Source organism: Mixophyes fleayi, chromosome 11 (assembly GCF_038048845.1).
Source record: "Mixophyes fleayi isolate aMixFle1 chromosome 11, aMixFle1.hap1, whole genome shotgun sequence".
Classification (NCBI taxonomy): Eukaryota; Metazoa; Chordata; class Amphibia; order Anura; family Limnodynastidae; genus Mixophyes; species Mixophyes fleayi.
The window spans coordinates 93,128,909-93,152,696 of record NC_134412.1 but is presented as its reverse complement, the minus strand read 5'-3'; the positions used below and the strand labels follow the sequence as shown (position 1 = coordinate 93,152,696).

The window sequence follows — 23,788 nt, the reverse complement described above, 5'->3', positions numbered from 1 at the left end:
TCTGTGCCCACCTCTTCTGTTTCTCCCCTGGCTCCTTTTCTCTCCCCTTTGCTTCACTGGCTCCCTCTTGTGCCTGATTTTGTCTACCCTCCCTTAGGATGTAAGCTCGTATGAGCAGAGCCCCTCTCCCCTCCTGTCTCCTCACCTGTTCTTCCACTCCGTCTTTACAGTATTTTGCCTGCCTGGAGTTTCTGAAGTACTGGTACTTTGTGTTTATTGTTCTGTATTGTTTTACCCTGTATAGTGTACCGTTTGTGCCGTGTACGGCGCTGCGGAAACCTTGTGGCGCCTAACAAATAAACGATAATAATAATAATAATAATATATATATATATATATATCTCATATTAACAGTAATGGGACCAGCAAATAAACGTTATGCCACACAGTAGTGCCCCAGTTTACACCATGCCTCATAATTGTGCCCACAATTCACATCATACCACATAGCTGTGCCCACAATTCACATCATGCCACATAGCTGTGCCCACAATTCACATCATGACAGATAGTTGTCCCCCCTAGTCACAGTATGCCAGTTGTCCTCCATAGTCATAGTTTTCCACAGTATGCCCCCCCCCTCTCTATTGATAGTATGTCACATGGATGTGCCTCTCAATTTTTAGTGCCGCTCTTACCTACCTTTTGGAAAACCGGGAGCTGCTTCAGAAAAGTAGCCGATGAGGGCCGAAACTGAGCTTCTGCGCAGAAGCTCCGTCATCGGCTGCTTTAATGAGACAACTGCAGCGCCGGCGTGGCAGACAGAAGTGGTACGCGTGCCACGTATAGCACACATGACAGGGGTTGCTGACCCCTGCTCTATAGTATACTAGCTCAGCCCACGAAAATGGTTTCACCCACCGTGAGTCCGCATGTTTGTGTCACAGTGTGGCAGCCACCATTTGGGTGGTGTCACAAGGAATTAACCCCTTCCCCCTGCGTTGTTATTTACACCTCCCAGTGAACAATGTGTGGCCCCAGCACTAGGACCCAGAGGAGAGACAGCAGGAACGGTTGCTTAGCAACATAAGGCTGAAGAAGCCATAAATTTAGCAAATATCACCTGCATATGTTCCTACATAGAAAGCGTATTTAATAACATGCAAGTATGCAACAATCTTAACTAGTTTTCTACCGCTTGCGATATAAAATTGGCAGGGTTGTGTACATACAACCACACCTCAGATTTTGGGGGTCCATGGTAAAGAGCAGGACTTTTAAGTTCCCCCTACCCCACTAAACCCCTGCCCACAGTACACGCCCTCTACCACATGATGCACTTTAACCCACAAATTTATTAAAAGGTGCAAAAATACAAAAAACAGCAATTCAGTAGCAGTATGGACGTGGAATGCAATGGAAAGATATGCGTAATATTTTTATGTTCAACTGTAATATACTCAAATCCAGAATCACACTCATAAGCCTGCCTCACCCGCCATACACACCTTCTTCATACCATGTTGTTCTGAGTAATACAAGAGAGAAGCACAGGTACAAATGTGAACCACAATAAAAATTGTATAGGAACATGGCAAAGCACGCAGGGCCCCCCAGACAGGGCCTCCCAGACAGGGCCACGGCAAAGCACGCAGGGCCTCCCAGACAGGGCCACGGCAAAGCACGCAGGGCTCCCCGGACAGGGCCACGGCAAAGCACGCAGGGCTCCCCGGACAGGGCCACGGCAAAGCACATAGGGCTCATCGAGACGGGGCCAAGGCAAAGCACGCAGGGCACCCCAGACACTGAAAAAATATCCACTTAAAATGTGAAATAGTCAGTATGTATTCACACAGAGAAGAGAAGAGAAGACCACAAACATGGAGCAGAAATACAACTCACAGAAACAAAACAAAAAGTTGTACAGGAGAAGAATGCGGGAGGACACTTTAGAGCAGTGACAGACATCCTGATACATTTCATCCACTGCATAGGTGGCCCTCAAACCTTCAAAAGGGCAACACATTACCCTGAATCTCAGTAATAAAATAAAATACATTTAATCAAAGAAAGAAACACCTATCTGTAATAACCTATCAGCAGCATGTTATACACGTGTTACAAGCTTTAATAATCGCATTTGACAATAGAGCAGGAAGGAGCTGGGAGTCTGTTGCCCATCACTACTTCACACACTAAAACACCCAAATAACCCACATCTGTGTATTAGACGCTGTAATATTCATATATAACATAATATCTGCAATAAACATGAGGTTGTAGCACATGCTTTGATGAAATTGTGACCGCCCCTCTACCATTACAAGGTGACCCAATATCTATAACAGGGTACATACCCCCCCTCTGATGAGTCTGCTACAGGTAATGAATAATGCTGGTAGGACATAGCTCATAGCTGCACTCATTACAAACACCTATGTATAATGGGTGGGGGGCTGGGCAAAAGCCAAGTCAGTCACAGCCTCCAAAATGTGAAACAGAAAAAATAAAAAAGTTATGAGGTCACCTTGCCGGTAGATGGATAATAGTTCTAAGTATTAGTCTGTTAGTGAAAAGATTACTTATATATTAAGCTAGATTTTTAATTAAGGGTCAGCTAGTTATTTATATAAATATGGATTTGTTAAGTGCCATTAGATTAGATAATTGTTAGTAGCTTAATTCAATTTAAAAAAAAAAAAAGTGAAGGAGGAATACATTTTTCAAATATTAAACAATATAGACAACGTGACATTATATAAAAGATTGGATTCATAAGCAAAACAAAAATGCAAATACAACAATTCATCATCATCTATTTATATAGCGCCACTGATTCCGCAGCGCTGTACAGAGAACTCATTCACATCAGTCCCTGCCCCATTGGAGCTTACAGTCTAAATTCCCTAACACACACACACACACAGATACACTAGGGTCAATTTTGATAGCAGCCAATTAACCTACTAGTATGTTTTTTGGAGTGTGGGAGGAAACCGGAGCACCCGGAGGAAAACCACGCAAACACGGGGAGAACATACAAACTCCACACAGATAAGGCCATGGTCGGGAATTGAACTCATGACCCCAGCGCTGTGAGGCAGAAGTGCTAACCACTTAGCCGCTGTGCTGCCAACAATTTGTACCTAACTTCAATCTATCCTATTTTAACCACCTTCACAAACATGATATCCCCTGTGAAGTTTTAGACAATCCTCAACTTGTTCAGTATGGGATAAAATAAGAAATAAATGGAACCTAAACACATTATTCATTTTTTCTCCCTCTGTTGGAGAACAACCATTTACCTTACGGGCAAGAGAATAATTGTATATATTATTGTCCTCAGTTTTCATTTAAAAATATCTGGTCAATCTAGTTATAACGTACATCTTTTAATATATATTGAAACGTATTGAATTAAATTGCACTTATGATGCCTAGAAAAAAATTGGATTTAATATGCAGAATTATAATGTAGACTTGATCGATATTGAAAATAAGGGACATTTTGCAGAGAAACAAAAACTTTAAAACGGTCCATGAAAATGATGGTCAGCTGGCAAATATGGTTTCTAATAGTCTCATTTTACAATATGCATCCTCCCATTCTCAGGTGCGTGAATTGATAGAAACTGTAGAATTTTATAACATTCAAAACTTTCAGAAATTGTTCTTTCAAATTCCCCAGCTCCTTCATTGACCAGTCCCATCCATATTACAACTAGCCAAGAATTTTGTCATAACATCAGCCACACCCACTAAACCAGCTCTCTGTTGTCACACCCACCAGCCACACCCACTAAACCAGCTCTCGGTTGTCACACCCACCAGCCACACCCATTTCATCACACATGGATGACATAGGGAGGGTCATTGTTACACCACTTGCCTATATAAGGGGACGTTTCTGGCTACTAGACATCAGTCTACTACAGGAAGAAAGCAGTAGGACCTGCAACCTGAAGGCTCTGAGGTTAGTCTGGTGTGTATTTCTTGTACTACTAGGTTAATTGGTTTTTGCCATTTGTATTGTATTGGCCAATCAGCGGTTTAACCTTATTGACCTTTTTATTCATTCATTCTTATTGTCGCTCTTCTATATACAGAGACAACAACCCTTCTAATAGAGGTGTAAACAAGGGACAAGGATAACGCATACAGTTTCTACGTCTCATGACACACACTTCTCCAGGATGTATCGTCCTGGAGAAGAGGTAAGTATAGGCACATTCACCTCCAGGATGAATCATACCATGACAGCATGCTGTGATATAGACCATCCTGGAGAAGTAAGGATAGGCATATCCACCTCCTGGATGAATCATACCATGACAGCATGGTGTGATGTAGACCGTCCTGGAGAAGTAAGGATAGGCATATCCACCTCCTGGATGAATCATACCATGACAGCATGCTGTGATATAGACCGTCCTGGAGAAGTAAGGATAGGCATATCCACCTCCTGGATGAATCATACCATGACAGCATGGTGTGATGTAGACCGTCCTGGAGAAGTAAGGATAGGCATATCCACCTCCTGGATGAATCATACCATGACAGCATGCTGTGATATAGACCGTCCTGGAGAAGTAAGGATAGGCATATCCACCTCCTGGATGAATCATACCACGACAGCATGGTGTGATATAGACTGTCCTGGAGAAGAAGTACATATCAGGCACATCCTTGTCCAGGATGCATCATATCATGACAGCATGGTGTGATAGCATAATCCTGGAGACGCAAGGATAGGCACTCCCTCCTCCAGGATGCATCGTATCTTTAGGCCAATATGGGTGCGGTCCTTACTGGGTATAAAGAATCGGGCTCTTCCTGGAGGAGTACCAACACTCACATAGGATACACCATACTGTGAATATATCTGTTATTGCTAACCCACTACCAAGTTACAAGACTGTGTACATTCTTCAAGGATATATTTTCTAGGTCCTCGTGATTCTTAGGAGAAAAATTAGAAGAACAGTTTCAAGACAACTGGAGGATCGAGATGAGAAGTAAAAAAGGGAAGAGATGCCCATCTGAGGTTAGTATCTAGTCACAGACATGGGCGGCTTCCATGGATGTGTCTGTAGACGGAGCTGGATACCCTAAAACCTAGTTTGGTCAATTAACTCTGCATAGCCTCTTAGTGTCCAGAGGGAAGGGCGGTCCTTCTAGCCATAGTTCCCCAGAGGTTTCCTCCACAGGGGGTTTTTCCTCTCCTGAGTGCTGAAGGACGACTTTGTGAGTCCAGAGGCTTCCTCCATCTTGGTCCTCTTATAGGACAAGTTTGTAAGACCCACATGACAATTTTATAATGCAGAGTAGAAAAATTACATTTTACTTAATCAGACAAACCCTTAATAAATCCATTGTAAAATAAGAAACAAAATGTTATTTATCTTGAGAATCTATTCAATAAAGTAAATTTAAAGTACTATTTTGAGTCCATTGTGTTTTTCTTTATGCATTAAAGTATCATACATACTATTGGGCAGTTGTTGGTACATATAAATGTCATGTCTTGAGGCACAGGGAGACCAGGATGGGGGAAGGTTATTAAAAACTCTGAGGAACCTGCAAGAATATTCTGGGTTTCATGCCAAATGGTCTGAAGAAAGTACCTCCGTATCTGTTCTTTTAAGGGAACCGATGCTGTATTGCTATACCTTTGAAGAATTTCTGGGTGTTTTTTTATTTTTTTTGAAGAGATGCCTCCAAACACGTCTATTCTCATCATGAAGAGAGATCCAGAGATCATGTGTGTTGGGGGTGGGGTGCTCTGCATCCACGTGTGGAGAATTCATTTTCTAACAACTGCAGATATTGCCATTAATACATTTTTAATCACCTTTTGAAATGCTTGCATATGTGTACGATGCCTAGGATTGCCCATTCACCATAAAAAGCTCTTCATTTGCCAATCCTGCTGTCACAAATCTGCACTGTCGGATCCTGAAGCTCCATATAATGAGACAAGTCCAAAATCAGTGGAACAAGTCAGCTAAACCCTCACTGCATTCTGGATAATTTAAGTTACTAGAAAAGGCAATTTATATGTCTACGGTGGGGCTGATATTAAGGAATGTTTACACATACATGGCTGCAGGGAGTAGTATAATAGACATATTTAAGGTTTTAGGAAATATGACTACATCCAATTCAGGAAAATGTATAAAACCATTGAGTAAGACCCGTCCTCTGTGCGGTGTGATCCATAAGGTTTAATACACATCTATACCATACAAATAGATAGCCATATACACTTAGTTACACATCACAGTGACAATGATACTTATATCAGGAAAGACGGCACGCAGTCAAAGCTTCATTTAAGATATTATGTATTCTCTTTAATACAATCTTAAACAAAGTATAAAACCGTTTTAGCTTTCCATTCATATAATGTATATCACAGCTATATACTAGTATTCCAATACAATATCACTGCTCCCACATCTTGCTTAATACAATATTACTGATGCCAGTGTACAAATAACTCCGTTATTACACACAGAAGTACCCATCCAATCATTATGCTACATGCAAATGCTATACTATTCTATATGCATCATCAAATACACCATATATCCACATATTCTTGTCACACTTCAATCCCGGAAGCTGGAAAGAACAGCTCTGGGGCCCAGGATATTAAGAAAACATATAATATTTATTAGAACAGGTATGAACCAGAGAATACAGGAAATAATATGAACCGAGTATAGTAGACAATAAACAAGGATTTCTGGGTGATGCTGAGAACTGGTAAAAAGAAATACAACTGGTGCAGGTGGAATGGCTCAATGGAGAGGAATCAGATATAGAGATGACGGCAGCGGCTTGTAAGAGTCCCAGAGAACTGGCAAGTGAGCACAACAATGAGGAAGAGCAACATAACAATGACCAGAACAGGTAACTGGGAGAGGCAGGTATAAATAGGAGACAGATGGGGATGATTAGCTTAGTTAGTGCAACAAGTTAGCCTCCAGCAGTGAAAGAGAGAAAAGGCACAATAGTAGCACCTCTGGTGTATTAGAGGTACTGCAGAAAACTGCTTACAAGTACCTTTATTATGCTTACCATGTTTAAAAGTGGAATTCAATGTATTTACTTCTGGAAAATCAGTTTTCAAAATATTGGTTTATGCAATATGACCCTTCACTAAATATTATTATTTTTTATTTAATCTCATAGATAATAAAAATAAAATAGTAAAACATTTAAGAGATTACTCTAATAGAAGGCTGCTCACACCACTCTCTTAAAAATTCTAAATTCTTGTTCATCTAATGACCTAAAATGTCTACAGGCTGTCAGCATTATATACCCACAAATTTGGAATTCCTGCCAAATTAAAGCTTGAACAACCAACTGGATAATATATTACAAAATGCACATGTACTCCCAAAAGCAATATCATACTTGTATAGAATTGTCTGCATACCTCACGTCAACCAAAAGAACCCAAAACAACTGGTATCACCCAATGGCAATTACTATCCCTGCAGCTTCTGGAGCCTACATTGATGTCAGCATTATTATATTCAGTCACAACCCTAACAGTGAGAATGTAAAGAGAATCACATTACAGGATATAATAAAGAGCAAGCCTGGCCAGCCCGTGGCTCTCCAGGTGTTGTGAAACTACAAGCCCCAGCATGCTTTGCCAGTAGTCAGCTGATAGCTGGCAAGGTATGCTGGGACTTGTAGTTGTACAACACCTAGAGAGCGGTAGGTTGGCCTGGGTGATATACAGGATCATATGGTAGTTTCAGTAGATGAAGTAGTAAATAACGGTAAGGGTTTTAATGAAAAATATGTAGTGTATTAAATCAGTGCACTGAATATATAATTCACATGAGCACATAAGAATGTCCAATTACTACAATGAATATAAATGCTGCTTGTTATCCAAAGTGTTTGAACAAACAGAACAAGTACTAAGTACTATGTAACCCCACACTCGGTAAGTTCTGTACCTTTATCTCCAGAATGGTCTATTTGGCAAATATGAAATACAAAGATAAACTAACAAGAGGCATCAGGAAACCTTTATGGATAATTTCAACAGCAGCCAGAAAGTGTAAGCTTCAATATTGGGTACAGTCCAGTTCACCCTCGTTAATGTTATACAAGGAAAAAGAAACGTTCTCCATGTATTTTCTTTATGGACTTGCTAGAAGCTTCATTAAACAAGTAAGAATAAAAAAGATTTTCTCTAAAGCTGGGAGAGATTCATAGATATGTTACCTGAATCCACTAAATCACAAAGAGAAAAATATTTATGAGCATGTTTAATGGACCGGTTGCACCATGCAATTTAATCAGATGCAAAAGATAATCCTACCAGCCTTAGAAATTTGTACCGTATCTTCTTGTGTTACTACCACCCTAATTATTTGTTTAAACCCTTTCGCACGCTGTCCCTTGTATAACCTGAGCTGACCTATGTCTCCAATGGTTCATGGCTATTTGGTCTTGTGACACTTAGAAGGAACTCGTCTTAATATACTGTATATCTATAGTATATACTGTGGATACCTTGATCTAATGTGGCAGAATTATATTCCCCCGTAATGAATGTTCACACACAGAGAGAGTTAATGGTCAAATACTTTATAAAAATATTGCAAGAACCATAATTTAACATGTATTGATAACCCTGCGTGCCAGATTCAAGTCTATCGTTGCCATAGAATTTGAGCGTTCAGTATATACCACACAGTATCAACAAGGTTGAGAGAAATCATTATGGCAGCTTCCAGTAAAGGGCGAGAAGTCATTTAAGTCAGTACATTAGATACATCATTCTGTCCATTTCTCATTGCTTATTTTAAATGCAATGTTTATATTTACCTGTAGAATCTAAAGATTGCAGTAAAAACAAAAATGTATTATTTGGTAAATTTTCCACTGTAAAATAAACCATCCACCTCATTACAAAGAGCACAGATTGTGTAACTACAGGTTAATGAATATAATCAGTAACAAGTTGGATGTAGGAGCTTCAATATATATATAAAGGTGCGTTCAATCCCACATCAGTGTGACAGCCTGTTATCACTACTCTGTGCTGCTGGAGGACCCTACTCCTTCCACTATATAACTATCAGTCTGTGGCTTCCTGCTGCCTCCATTCCCCTCCTCACATCATGTCACTGTCCCTGTCACATACAGCCCTGTCCTCACTAACACATCATTCATCTCCTGATATACTCTGTGCTGCTGGGGACCCTGTAACTTCCTCTATATAACTCTCAGTCTGTGACTTCCTACTGCCTCTATTCCTCACATCATGTCACTGCCTCTGTCACATGCAGCTCTGTCCTTACTGACATAGTCACATAAGTGTGGTCCCTACAACTATTTTAAACACAATACTCTTATACTACAAATATGAGGAATTATTTGCTAATCTGTAAAAAGGGCATGCGTTCCTAGAATATAAATATATAATTACCAGATTTCTCCCGTGCTGCTACAAAATTCCATACCATGCCCAAATAGGCCTCGAATCTTTAGATGCTCTCTGAAAAACCATCACTTTTTTAGAGCTTACCTTATCCCAGATGATACTACTCACCCTAATGCACCCTTACAACTGTCCCAATCTCCACTCTGAACCACACTCCTCTTGTTTCAGCTGTGTCATCTTCCACTTAGAATGTAAGCTCTGTAATGAGCAGGGTCCTTCATACCCTTTGCTTTAATGTCTGCATTTATTATGTCTACCTTGTATATCCGTGTCTTAGGTAGGACCTGTTTTCCTACTTTATGGGGTTGCATCCCTGTGTCACCTAACATATTACTATTTTCATGGATTTGTTATCACACATATGCACAAGGATAACCATATATTGAATGCCCCCATTACCAGCAACATATCACAGAGAATTAATCCATTACAGACTGCCAGGTGTATATTGCAAAAATGTCTGTGTAACAGCCTGTGACACGATAAGACAAACCACAATAGTCCATGTACTGTGAAGTGTGAGTATTCCTTTAAGAATTTAGTGCACAATTTAAAAGGTTAGAGACTTGAATAATTTCTGCCATGTTCCATCTACAAATGCGGATCTCTTTATTTCTTCTTCATAAATAATAAGTGCCTCCAACATTCATTTTTCAGATCTCTTTATTTCTGCATAACCTGGGAGTATATTTTATTGATATGCTGAACAAATGTGCATTAATCTGAGCCGACTATCGGGACAATTAAGAAGAACTGCTGGTTTCAGGAACACTCTTCCTACAAGGTCTACATTTTGTCTCTTAAGTATCCAGCATTTGAGATTATCCTCCACCTAAATCAGGATATACTGTGCGTCGTATTTAGAAGCAGAAATTATTTTAAATCCATTATTTCAAACTGCTCAGTAAGAAGTAGTCGTAAGATAATCTGCACAGAAATACCTCGCTTTTCTGCCTCTCTCCATGTATTAACGTGAGTGGGAGTTGGCACGGCCTGTTCTGAGAAAGGTATAGCGAGATGCCACCCACCATCCGGGAAATAAATGTTAATAGTCCCTGTGAGCAAGTGGGTGAGAAAAGCTGTATTGATCTACAAGTGAAAGATACTACTGGCGGGATAGCAAGAAATTCTTGACGTTCTAAATGCTATATTTGTATCTGTTTGTCAAATCTAAGTCAGCATACTGAGCATTATCGCAGTGTACATTGTGAATGTTTCTTAGACCTAGTGAGCAGCTTGGTTTATATTCAGTGTTTAAAGAAATAAGAGTTATGCCTGTGGCAACAATATATCCACCTGTGTATTGCAGCCCCCCCTGTACTGTATGACTCCGTGTTGTCTGCCTAACTGCAACAAAGTAACACTGTCTACCTCTCCCCAGGCCTCATTTTTCACCAGGCGCTCCCCCCTCCCAGCCACATAAAATTGATGGTATCCCAGACTGCTATTTGTACCACTTGCCCTCGTTTCCAATCACTTCTGACTCTGCTCTCTTGTCCCTCTGTAGACACAACCTACATTATCGCTCAGCCGGGCTGTGTGTGTGGTTCTCTGAAGCTGTGTGCTCAGCAGAGAGATACGTGTAATGTCCCCTCATTAGTGACTGTCACAGAATGGCTCAGACTTCCGCCCCTAGCAGGTGCTGACCTCCCCCCAGATTTGTACAAAGCACAGAGATATTACACTCCGCAAAATATAGAAGATCACACACAGACAGGCTGACCTCATTCCGGAGCATTGTTGTACGGTGCCAGATCATCATATAATGTCACTAGAAGATGTAATAAGTTCTGCGCCTCGACCCTGAAGATATACAACGATTCACAGGTTTCTCCTCAGAGCACCTATATTACATAGATTGCAAGCTCTTTGGTGCAGGGATGGCACACCTGAAAGGTCAACAGCATGCATGGGAGCCCCCGTTTATGGCATTAGTGGAACTTGCATCCATTTTTAGTTCTGCAATGTCCTTCTATACCGGCTTATGAACTCAGCAGGAGCAGGGATTGTTCATGTGTTGAGCTGCTCTCCAGTCAGATTAATGAACAAAAACCTGCAACTGCTCAACCACAACTTGGCATAAGAAGTTTGCTAGTTATAAAGGCACATTGCTGTGTAACCGACCATGTAGCCCCTATATGCATACTTACCAACTCTCCCAGAATGTCCGGGAGACTTCCAACTTCCAGGTAGATCTCCCGTAAGAGCTGGCAATTCTCCCACATCCTGCTTGTAGGGAGCCTAAATAACGCAATTTGCAGTGAATCGCGTCAGTTTGGCCCCGCCCCCACAACAAAATGATTTTGACGCGGGGGGCCGGGCCAAAATGATGCGATTTGCCACGCGTCACTCCCTTCCGCCTTCCCACCACATCCTGTTTCCAGGCTCTCCCAGAGTCCACCAACAGAATGTTGGTAAGTATGCTCTCTGACCAGACCAATATAGAATATGTGTCACTTAACCTCATATATCTAACTCCTATTTTCCTATAGATTGTAAGCTGGTAAACAAGGCCCTCCTAGCTCAATGTATGTCAGTTAATACCCAATATTTATATCATCATCAACCTTATATTGCAGCAGCAAATTCCGCAGCGCTTTATAATTGGGAACAAGCAGAGTGATGAAACGATACTGGGTAATACAGACTTTCAGAGAGTTAAGAGGGCCCTGTCCGCAAGCTTACACTCTATGGGACAATGGGAGTTTGATACATGAGGGTAAGTGCTACATATTACATATTGGTCCAGTCAGATGACAAAAGGTATAAAGTGCTTAGTGGGCTATGTCCAGTCACACAGCAATGCTGGGCAGAGGGTCAGGAGTGGATTGAGTATAGAAAGAACACATGCAACGTCTTATGTGACCTGTGTAGAGGGTGGTAATGGGGTAACCTAGAGAAGTTAAGAGGGTGGGTGAGGAACATTATAAGTTTCCCTGAAGAGAAGGGCTTTCAGTGAACACTTGAAGACTAGAGGAAAGTCTTATTGTGCGAGGGACGGAATTCCACAAAGTGGGTGCATCCCGAAAAAAAATCCTGTTACTTACTGGGAATGGGAGGAGGTGATGAGAGTGGAAGAGAGACACAGATCTTGTGCAGAACGGAGGTGTCGAGTTGGGAGATATTTTGAGACAAGGGAAGAGATGTATGTTGGTGCAATTTTTGCTGATGGCCTTGTATTAATTGCTGGATTACTCTATTTATACATAATTGTTAAGTGCTGCGATGGGGCTATATAAACGTTTATATACATACAGACTTAGAAATATAATGAGAAGACTGTGAGATCCAGATTTTCTGCTGCATCTTTTCATTTGATGTTTGAACGCACTGGGGCACCGTAACATCTGTCCCAGATAAAAATGTAAAATTAAAAGACACAACAGATAACCCGATTTCCAGTGTCCTTATTACTTCCGTAGATTAACCGGCCATTAAAATGACAGTTGTGGCAAAGGAAATACAGAGCGGGGGATACAAATCTTTTTTATTTTCACTGCAGTCTAACAAGTAACCTCCTACAAATCATATGTTACTGTACGGGAAATGGTATTCTACTGCTCGCCTATGCCAGACACTACCGTAAATCACTCCTAAATAGTAACTAAGAGTGTCCTGCGGCTACCAGCCAGTGCTACAAAGAAGGGAAAAGAGAAAAACAAATCAGGTGCTAATATAAAGATAATCATTCAAAATCAATTTACCAATATATCTGCAGCTCCCAAAGTAGCAATTACAGCAAACGGGAAAAAAAAAAGAAAATTAGGGAGCGCTGATATATTAAACAATAAATAATATTTATTAATAATAATAATAAAATATTTATATAAAACAATCAAAACAAATGCGTTCAGCGTTCCTGGTAAATCAACGACTGCCAAACAGATAAAACAACTTTACTTTATAAATTACATATTATATACCCATACTGGACCTATTACCCACAGTAAATTTTGACACTGAATACAACTGTTCATATATCTCAGTCCTTTAATAATCACATAAATATATCATTGCCTCCGGGTAAACAGATGGCTTCCATGTAAAATAAATAAAATCAGAATTTTCAGTCATTTATATATTATCCTTAAATGTTCCAATTATGTAAAGACAAGACAATGAAATATTAATTTCCACTTTGCAGACTGTTATACTGCAGTAAATTATATTCAAGGAAAATTCATATATAGCCCCACTTAAATGTATAACCACTATCTACTATATAAATGCCTAGTGGCGTGTGTGAAAAAAAACAAAAAAAACAAGCTGCAGCGCCACCTGCTGGGCAGAGTTATACACTGACCTATATATTTCTTGAAGGAGAAGTGACAGTTGGGAGTGGTTGGTGGTTGCCGGGGGTGACAGTGGGGAGTTTTTAACACCTTAAGTAGCTTGATGAAGGATGTGGCGATGAAGATGAAGGATGAGGTGATGAAGATGAAGGATGAGGTGATGGAGAAAAATGATGAGGTAGTGACATGTGGACAAAACCACGTTAAAAAAGGGCGCTTGCGTCGGGAAGTAACGCTTTTCCCCTGAGGAGGCCTGGGCTAGGCCCAAATGCATGACAAGAACCTTTTTAACATCTTAAGTAGCTTGATTTGACTAGAATGCATGAGTATCATGCACGGGTTAACTTGTAGTACTTATCTGTGGTGGGTTTATTCCTGCTCACACAGCTGTGATTACATCCAAATCTCCTGCAGTCTTCAGCTCTCCGTATTTACAAGCTCTGATACACACTCATGTGTCTCCAGGAAAGCAAGCACATCACTTGCAATAATCAAAAACTTTTCTGCGATGGCCAAATTATCTGTCTGTATGACAAAACAGCAGTATATCAAATGCTTCTAAACAGGCAGCGTTCTGTCCCAGGCGTGCTGGAGTCAACTGACGCATTTCTCCACCCAGCGGTTTCATCAGAAGTAAACCTTAGCTCATTCATGGGCACTTTATATTGAAGTCCTAGTGGTAACTTAGCCAATAATGCTGCATATACCAATATAAACCAAAAACACTGGCACAAAGTATGCCAGGCGAAAAACCGCCATCGGACGCCAGCACAATACGGGTAAGACCCTTCTGCAATATACAATCAACAGACTGTGTGGGTGAGTGATTTCCCGTCCCACATTCACGCATTGTTTGGATTTAATTCGTTTTATCAGCCCGGTTAACATGTAACCGAGAAATTGATGTGTTTATTGCGCCACTCATGACGGAAAACTTATCTGAAAGAGTATCTATTCTCCATTTCTACTTGGTTTACATAGTAATGCTCTGGAACTTTTGTATATATGGAATGAGTGACTTTTCCGGTTGCAGCTATACTTTAAATGTTGATAGAGGTCTTGTCCTCTAATCTACCATTTATATGATTCACATACCTTTATTTTTCACTGTGATATTGTTGTGTGTTTGCATGCGCTCCGATTATATAGGATTGCATGTCACCATACGGTTGCAGCTGTCCAATCAGTCAAACTATATGATTATGTTATCACACGTCTGGTCATTTCGTTATTTTATGTAATTTATACCAGTGCACTGGTTTTTATGTTTTCCAATTTGCTATAAAAATTATTATGTATACTTATTCTTACTACTAGTCCTTTTCTTGCCATTTCTGCTTCCTTACTACTCACATTCTATCCCCTGTTATTATCCAGGTCATACTTTGCGCCAGTGTTTTTGGTTTATATTGTTATATGTAGGGGTGGGACACCCCCTGTTACTCTGTGCAGCATTGCAGACCTTTCCGAAGAGCGGCGCCATTTGGGTTTTTGTATTTAATGCTGCATATACAACTAGGTTGCTAAGCAATGGTCCACTCCATTTCCCATCACGTTGAATTGTTTTAACCAATCACGTGCATTGCTGGCAGAAAGGGTCCTAGAACGTTAGTTCAATCATTACAATCAGAGTGTAAACGCAGCCAAAGGACATATAAAATTACACTAACTTTATTTACACATGAACCTTTAGTGACATCGGGCCTGAGTCATTAAGGAGAGCAAAGCATAAGAAAAGAGTAACTTTGCACCTGGGCAAAACCATGTTGCATTGGAGGGGGGAGGTAAATTTAAAATGTGGGGACAGATTTATAGTTGGGGTAGTCCATGTCCTAGATCAGCTGTACATTTCAGTGTAAAAATAAAGGTATCAAGTGATTGTGTCCTACATGCAAAAAAATCCAATATTTTCCTTATGTGCAAAATAATCAACTAATTTGCACCCCTTGCATTGTAACATGGTTTGTCCAGGAGCAAAGTTACTCATTTTTTGCTTTGCTCTCCTTAATGACTCAGGCCCATCATTTTTAATAGTGTAGCAATTCTCAATGAATACCATTAATAAATAATAACATCTTTGGGGATGTCTCAATCCCCATTCAATAAACATTAGTAAAGTTACCACGAGATGTGTGTCAGACGTACAATAAGAGATGATTAATACCAGTTACATGTAGTATGAAACCCTTGAATAAATTCAGAAATAAATCATATCAGAAATTACAATTTTTAATCAAGTCATTCAGTTCATAAATAGTACATACCAATATATAATTACTAAACCAATAAATTGAGAGAAGGGAGGCGTAACCTATTAAATTAAAATCAATTACAATAACAGAATAAATAATAATTAATTTCCCTGTGTGAAAGTAGCTCCTTAAACAACTGCAAATGTTCAGGAAGTAAATGTGAAATTAAAACGTGTCTCCTCCTTTAACCAGCCCTATAATGGTAATACACCAGCACTGGGTGCTATCGCCGCAGGCTCTGTTCCTTAAACAAACAGGGTTCTGATACCTGTGGGCTCCTGCAACACCTATAAATTATAGTGTGCTATACTGTGATATCACATTGCACTATCATAGTATAGAACACATTATAAATAGGAAGCGCTGTCACGGGAGCCAAAAGCCATGAACTCAGTTAAATGCTGCAGCAGAACTGTCAGGACCTGGGATCAGTGCAGGGCTGGCTTTGATAATCGCTAGATTGCAGTTATCAGGAGAGTATAACCACCGGCTGGGCTGTTACTAGTCTCGAAGGATAAAACAATCTACAAATGATATCAGTGTGGAACAGAGCTATGTCCTTCAGATCTCCAGAGATTGGGGATGTTACCTGGACATGTATTATATTTAATGTAGAAGACTCACTGAGATTCTTACTAGGAATGGGGCTTATTGACATGTGTGACACAGACATAGGCAGAAACTGCAGCAGTGATACCGATGTGAGATAGGATTTCAGAGCCGGGAGTGACCAGACTTCCGGACACAATTTTACACTAATTTCAGTGGTGAACAACGATCTGAACACATTTGCAAAGATTCTTTCAGAAAGGGGAGATGGGCGCTAAACACCCTCCCCCCAATAGTGAAGGCTTAATTTCCATCAGGCTGGCAAATTACTAACATCAGCACAAAACATGATATAGGATGTTGTCATGTTATTATTATCATCATTAGTAAAAGTTGTTTCTACAGCACATACATGTTACGCAGCAGTCTATAGAGAATATGTAATCATCCGCATCAGCCTCTGCCCCAGTGAAGCTTACAATCTATATCCCCTACCACAGACACACCAATGTCATCAGAAGACAAGTAACCTACCTGTATGTGTTTGGAGTAAGGGTGGAAACCAGAGCACCCGTAGGAGATCTGCGCAAACACGGGGAGAACATACAAATGCTACATATGGCTCTGTCTCGAGTTGATAATGTCCTGTGAGATTATCAGAGGATCACTTTGGAAACTATGTGGATTTCGGGATGATTTTCTTAACAGTCATTTGTAACTTCTCAAATGCCAAACTCAGGTGCTTAACACTCACATCAGAGCCATTTAAAATGACCCTAGGGGTACCCGTCATTGATGCCCTCTATCCTCCCCTAGCCATCCAGCACATAGCTCAGGCAATTAGACTGGATACAAATATACTTAATATATAATAAGCACATTAGCACATTTACCATCAGCTTATATGCAGATGAGATTCTATGGACATTGAATAGACCCTTCTGGATCGGCCTTCTAACCTGTTTAGACATTTGGGAAAGTTTTTGAAAGACTCTGGGTCCTCAGTTAATATTGCTGAGCAGTGATGGTTACCTATCCAGCAGGCTTGAAAAAGCTTCTCAATCTGAACTTTAATTTTAAAGTGGCCCAATTATATCGGTATTTCAAAGTAATGGTAACTGGTTTAAACTGGTTTATGGTGTTCTAAACTTAACATACAAGGAGGGCAGCATTACAATAACAAATTATATAGGAAACTGTAAAGTACATTTAACTATAGTAAAATAAAAGCATCGTAATATTTACATGGATTAATTACAGAATTGCACAACACAGGAATTATAAAACATCCATTTTTTTCAGCAGCAATTTACAAATTCAGACTCATTAGATGAGTAAACTGCATCATGCAACCAATCTGCCATCTACAACATGAATGCATAATGCTCTTTACTGAACTATCAAAGGACCCTCTGAACCAAATATAGACATTCTTACAGGATGCAGAATAATGTGACCTTGTTGAAAGACTTGACTTGTATGACAGTGTGATGTGCGACAGTCCTTTCCCACCACAATACAGCGTGTCTAGCGCTCATCTTGCCCCTTAGTTGTGATTGGTAATTCAGCAGCGCGCTATTGCAGTAAGAGTGCGAGCCCCTAGCTACAGGTAGAGCAATGCGCTCCGCAGTGCGCTGTTATTGTGAAAAGATGCACAAGACTGATATGTGCCTGGGTATTCCAAGGCGTCAGAGACACATGTGCAGGTGTTAACGTGAATTCAGATGTTAATACTATTGTAATGGGGAGAACTCGGGCAGCGATGGGCGCCAGGGGAGATCTCGGGCATCGATGGCATTAAGTTTGAAGATAGATATGGATGGAGTTAGAACTGAAGTTAGGCAGGGATGGAATTAGATGCAAAAGAACAGGAATACAGTCCCAGAGCACAAAAGCTGCCAATAGTAAAACTGTAGGGTAGGAATTGGCAGTGGCGGAGATTGGTGTAGAAATGAGGCAACAATAAGGGGACCAGAGAGTCCATCAAGGGACATGTGTAGAAATAAAACATGAAATAGAAAAACGTTGTGCTTAGATGATAAGAGCAAGGACTTTATGAGTAATATGTTGGATCACAGGAAGGCAGTGAAGACACTGGAATATAGAACAAGTAGGAATGGTTCCAAGGGAGAGGGGAGAACAATCCTATTAGCAGAACTGAGAATAGACTGTAGAGGTGAAAGGTGAGAAGCAGAGAGACCAGTTAGCAGGGGGCTGTAGGAATGTAAGCAGGTGGCAAGCTTTGGTAATATCCCAAAGGGAGAAATTACAGGTTGTAGCAACGTAACTTATATGAAGAGAAAACAAAAGAGATAAATCAAAAGTAATCCCTGAGCAATGGGCAGAGTCCACTGACATTATCTCCGACTCCTGAAATCTTAACATCAGGTCAGATTGACAAGGAATAATTACAAGTTCTCTTTCTGATAAATTTATTTCAGGTCGACAAATGGCCGTCTATGGGACTAGCTTCAGGAAATGTAATGATCCTCAGCTGAATCTCTGGAGTGATTACGGTACACACAGGTAGACCAGTGCCTTTCTCCATAAACATGATAATTGAAGCCCGATGATCTAATCAGTTGACCGAGTGCCCTGACGGACATGTAGAGAAACCGAGAAAGAGCGATTTGGTAGAAGAACCATGAAACCGCCATACTCCGGAGTATGGAGTATTTGAGCAAGTAAAAAGTATTAACTGTGTCAAAAGCAGCAGCAATGACGAGCAAAGAATGACCTTTGCATTTAAAGGTCCATCTCAACTGAGGTCGGTGTAATGGTGGATACGTCATGTACGATTAGACCAATTCGCACTGACTCTATCAGTGCTGGTAAAAAGGAAGACTCAGATCACATCGGTATGTGCTATATAAACGATACTACTAGTAATCATAATAGTAGTAATAATGAATTTGGTATATACATATATACAAGTAGATGCTACAATATTGGGGTTTCATTAATCGTGTCCAAGTAATTATGGGAAGAATAACAGCAACATTTTGTTATTCGTGTCTATAAATTGCACATCAGATATAGTTTTACTAAATAGGCTACAAAAGTAAATCCTCGTCTACCACCCCAAACACTATAAAATTCTCTTAAAAATAATTTAAGTGAGCTGACAATGTACAAACAGAGAAACGGACACACGGTCTGGTCAGAGGTACAAACCCCCCCCCCCCCCCCGGCTATGAAGGGGTTAAGCCATAACATAAACTAATCGGTAAGAAATAGGAACAAAAGAGCAGCGGGAAGAAAGCCACATGTACCGTCCACATAATTCACTGTAGCTCCGTCAGACAATGAGTGCAGGAATACAAGGAAGCCAGTATGAAAACATTGTGTTTGTGTCATCCAAATAATGAATAATAGCATTTCTGAAAGGCTGAACAAATTAAGGAGGCTTTTATAATGTCACTAGGAAAGCTGAAAAAAAAACCCACAAGTGTTTGTTGCCACTGAATAAACTTCCCTAAGGAAGCACGTGACAACAATTGATGGTTAGCTAATGAGAGATTACTTAATGGCTGTGCTACAAAGGGAATGAAAACGCCGACTCCGGACTCCTTTAAAACCGAGGCAGGCAATTTATCTACATAACCAACGGTAAATTGTACCATTTTATTCCACCGAGAGGACTTTAAAAGCCCCATATATATATTATTTTCTTTACAAACAACTCCCTCGTTAGTCGATTCACAATCAAAAGGACAGGAAGCCCAAAGAATTCTTGGTTCTAATTTAATCCCAGGACGGCGATACATCTTTTACACATCACAACAAAAATCTGAAACTAGCAAAAACTGTGATTTTCATTTTATCATTAAGATGTAAACATGAAACCAGATCCTTCACTGCAGTATTACTGCTCGAACACCTACTTCTGATGGAGTAGACTTTTTTGCAGCGAGTGGTGCACAATGGTTAAGGATTGAGTGGAGAACTGGCGACATCTCTCATCAGATTAGTTGTAATTAGTGGCTTATGTTCATCACAAGTGCAATCAGCACAATAAAACACACTTACAACAACATCTGCTTTGCACGACCCTCCGAAAACAAATTTACTAAGTTAGGTGCTTTTTTTCAATTTGGATATGTTGCGCTCTGTCCCCTTGACGTTTAAACCCTCATTGAATCAGTTTACCCTCATACAAGGGCTGAAGAAGGAGCACAATATTTTCTTAATGCTTGTGTACATAGCTGCAGGCCTGTAAAGTACTGGTCCGTTTTCAATATGGGTGAAAATTGCTGTGTCCATGTACCGTACGTGCACTTTAACAGGATCAAAGCCCCTTAATGAGGCTGGGCTGCATGAGGGCTAAAAGCTACATTCACACAGCAGGTCAGCCTGTGCTGCCCCCTTCCCCTGAGCTATTATGCAGCTGATAACCGCTTCCCATGGCAAGCAGGAAGCATGCTTTATGGGCCATAGATCAAAAAATAGTGCAGCACGGTGGATCAGTGGTTAGCACTTCTGCCTCACAGCACTGGGGTCAGGAGTTCAATTCCCGACCATGGCCTTATCTGTGTGGCGTTTGTATGCTCTCCCCGTGTTTGCTTCCTCCCACAATCCAAAAACATACTAGAAGATTAATTGGTTGCTATCAAATTGACCCCAGTCTGTGTTTCTGTCGGAGTGTGTATGTTAGGGAATTTAGACTGTAAACTCAAATGAGGTAGGGAATGATGTGATAATCCCTTCTTACAGCTATTGGCTACGCTTAACAGGACGCAGCTCTCACAGACAAACCCAGGCATGAATACCAACACTATACATAGCAAGCAATGAAGAAAGCACCCGTCAGCTTCAGAGTTGAATCCGCAATCAGCAGCGGCTAGCTAGGGCCGACAACAGTCACCACCAGCCTGTATTTACAACCGCAAGTGATGCGGCAATTGACAGATGTATCCGAGTCTCCATGCTGGTCTGCAATTATACGAATAGGCCCTTACTGTATTCAGACTGCATTTGTACAATGTAGAGGTGTAAATCTGCATGTGGATGTCAGCTACGCCTTTCTTGTGGGCAAAATTGCATGTTTTACGCCAAGCAAATGTGCGTACGCCCAACTATGACCCCTTTGTATCTTGAGCAACTATATCATGGTGGCAGAACCGTCAGCGGTACTAGAGAGGACCAAGAAATAATGGTTTATTATAGGTAAGGAGGGACCAGTGTCATACTTCAATGTAATGACTGGTGACTTAATTGCTGAACAAGACTCAATGGGAATAATTCATCAACATAATGTGCCGATTCACAAAGACAGCTCTGATTTATATCTCACCTTATTAGATACGTGATTCTCTCTTATATTCATGATTCAGCCCTGTAAAAAGGCACTACCGTGTTCTAATACTGCCATTTCTCCCCTGATCGCTCGGTATATAATCCTTCTCCCAGTCGGTCACCCACCTTTATAAATCTGGAAAAGCGCGGAGAGTTCCTGGAAATGGTGAGCTCTTCAGGCAAGATAATAAACATGTTCAATCTTCATCTTTGTAGGTTGTTTCTGCCTGAAATAAATATATCGATCTATTAGATTCTTCTTGGTATGTGACTTTTTAAAGCATTAAATCTAGGGTCACATTTTATAAAACCTGCTCTATGGGTAGCTGTGTAGAAAAGGAAGTCATATCCTATACAAAGAATTGTGGTTTAACTGTAACTTTTTTTCATGCAGTTTACAAAATGAAAGTTAATGTCTGGTTGGTTGCTATGGGCAACACCACCTTTTCTACAAAGTTATTTGTAATCACTTTTCATAAATGTTCCATATAGTTGTTGGAAATTTGACTTGACTATTAACAATATAAATAATAAAATGGAGATACAAATAGCGGTGAACAGATAAAAACTTCACTGGCATGGAGATTAAAGGGAAATTACATCAGATGTGTGCTAAATTTATGTTTAGCAATTTAAATAGAGGAGTATGCAGATTAGTGGTCAATGTGGAAATTTAGTAGTGACAGTATGAAAAATGTAAGTGAATGGAATTTGATAGTTTTACAAGGAAGGCAGTTGGAGAAGTGGCGGTATGACATACCCCCACCACTGATGCAGATTATTAAAAGATCAAATTGTCAAGCAGAGGGCTTATAGGAAATCTTCAGTGACACACTGCTCACCAGGATTAAGCACCACATGGTCCACAACTCACATAGTGGACTGACAGATTAATGCAGAATGCTAGAGATACTGGCATGTTTTGTAGTCTCACCCCTTTCACACACACTTTTACCACCCCATGTTTTCCTACAGTAGCCAAATGCAATAAATAAATTAGGAGCATAAAATTCCTAGTACAACAGAAGTTCATGCACCTGCAATTAAAGCTAGAAAATGACCCTATTATTAACAGTAGTAGCAGCAGTAATGGTTGAAGTCAACATTTTTTTGGAAAAACAGCAATTAAATCTAAACAATTCTCATTCCTTGTAATTTTATTCCAAATATCTTCCTTTGTGAACAATCCCTATAATGTTCCGTGGACTCTGAAGTGCCTGTTAGACTTATAAATGTATATTATCATGTTACAATATAAAAGACATTTATAAAACATTTTTGTGAATTATATTATTTGCAAATATTTACAAAAGCAGATAGAATAGAAAATATAACCCCCCTTCTCCTCCATATACACAGCTTGTTGACATAAAAAATGGGGCGGGTTATCGGCTGGACATAGTCCTATATTTACAAAACAAAAATGGCACAAAAGATTATATTTGGATGACATTTACAAAAATATTATCAATACGTTTTGTTTTTTTTTAATTTTCTATAAAACCAAGGCAAACTCATTAATTTCTATTTACCTGTTTTTGCACAGTATTGTATCTGAAAGTTTTCTGAGGTCTCTGTGTCCTTTCTATACTAAATCTCAAGTGAGCCATATAAAATTGGGTACAATATCCCCACAATCTGACATAATCATTTCTTTTTTTGTGTAATGATTAGTTATTAGTTATGTCAGCAGCAGATTCTGCCACAAATCTACACAATGTCAGCAAGTACATAAACTGTTTAAAAAAAAGTCACCCAAATCTAAGTACCTGATAACAGACTGGTCACGGCGGCACACAGGAGCATCAATCAGGGGCACAGGAGCATCTATCAGGGGCACAGGAGCATCTATCAGGGGCACAGGAGCATCTATCAGGGGCACAGGAACCCCAGTAGGGGCACAGGGGCATCCATCAAGGGCCCAGGGTCATCAATCAGGGGCACAGGAACCCCCAGCAGGGGCACAGGAAACCCCAGTA

General features: G+C 40.2%; 1 protein-coding gene and 1 long non-coding RNA gene across 4 annotated transcripts in view; one reads left to right on the top strand and one right to left on the bottom strand.

The window, feature by feature from the left end:
- Positions 1-23,788, bottom strand: part of B3GAT1 (beta-1,3-glucuronyltransferase 1) — a 125,582-nt gene that overhangs the window by 101,361 nt on the left and 433 nt on the right. The window contains exons 2-3 of one of the 3 annotated variants that reach the window (XM_075190339.1): positions 23,579-23,678; positions 21,936-22,036 (exon numbers count right to left, since the gene is read on the bottom strand). The gene's annotated coding sequence lies outside the window, so the exon portion shown is untranslated. Of the gene's footprint in view, positions 1-21,935; positions 22,037-23,578; positions 23,730-23,788 lie in introns of those variants that run through there. The other 2 variants (XM_075190344.1, XM_075190343.1) reach the window with 2 other exon arrangements.
- Positions 3,771-5,327, top strand: LOC142107881 (uncharacterized). The gene is made up of 3 exons (XR_012680032.1): positions 3,771-3,916; positions 4,050-4,926; positions 5,006-5,327. It is a non-coding gene; the product is annotated as an uncharacterized LOC142107881 (long non-coding RNA).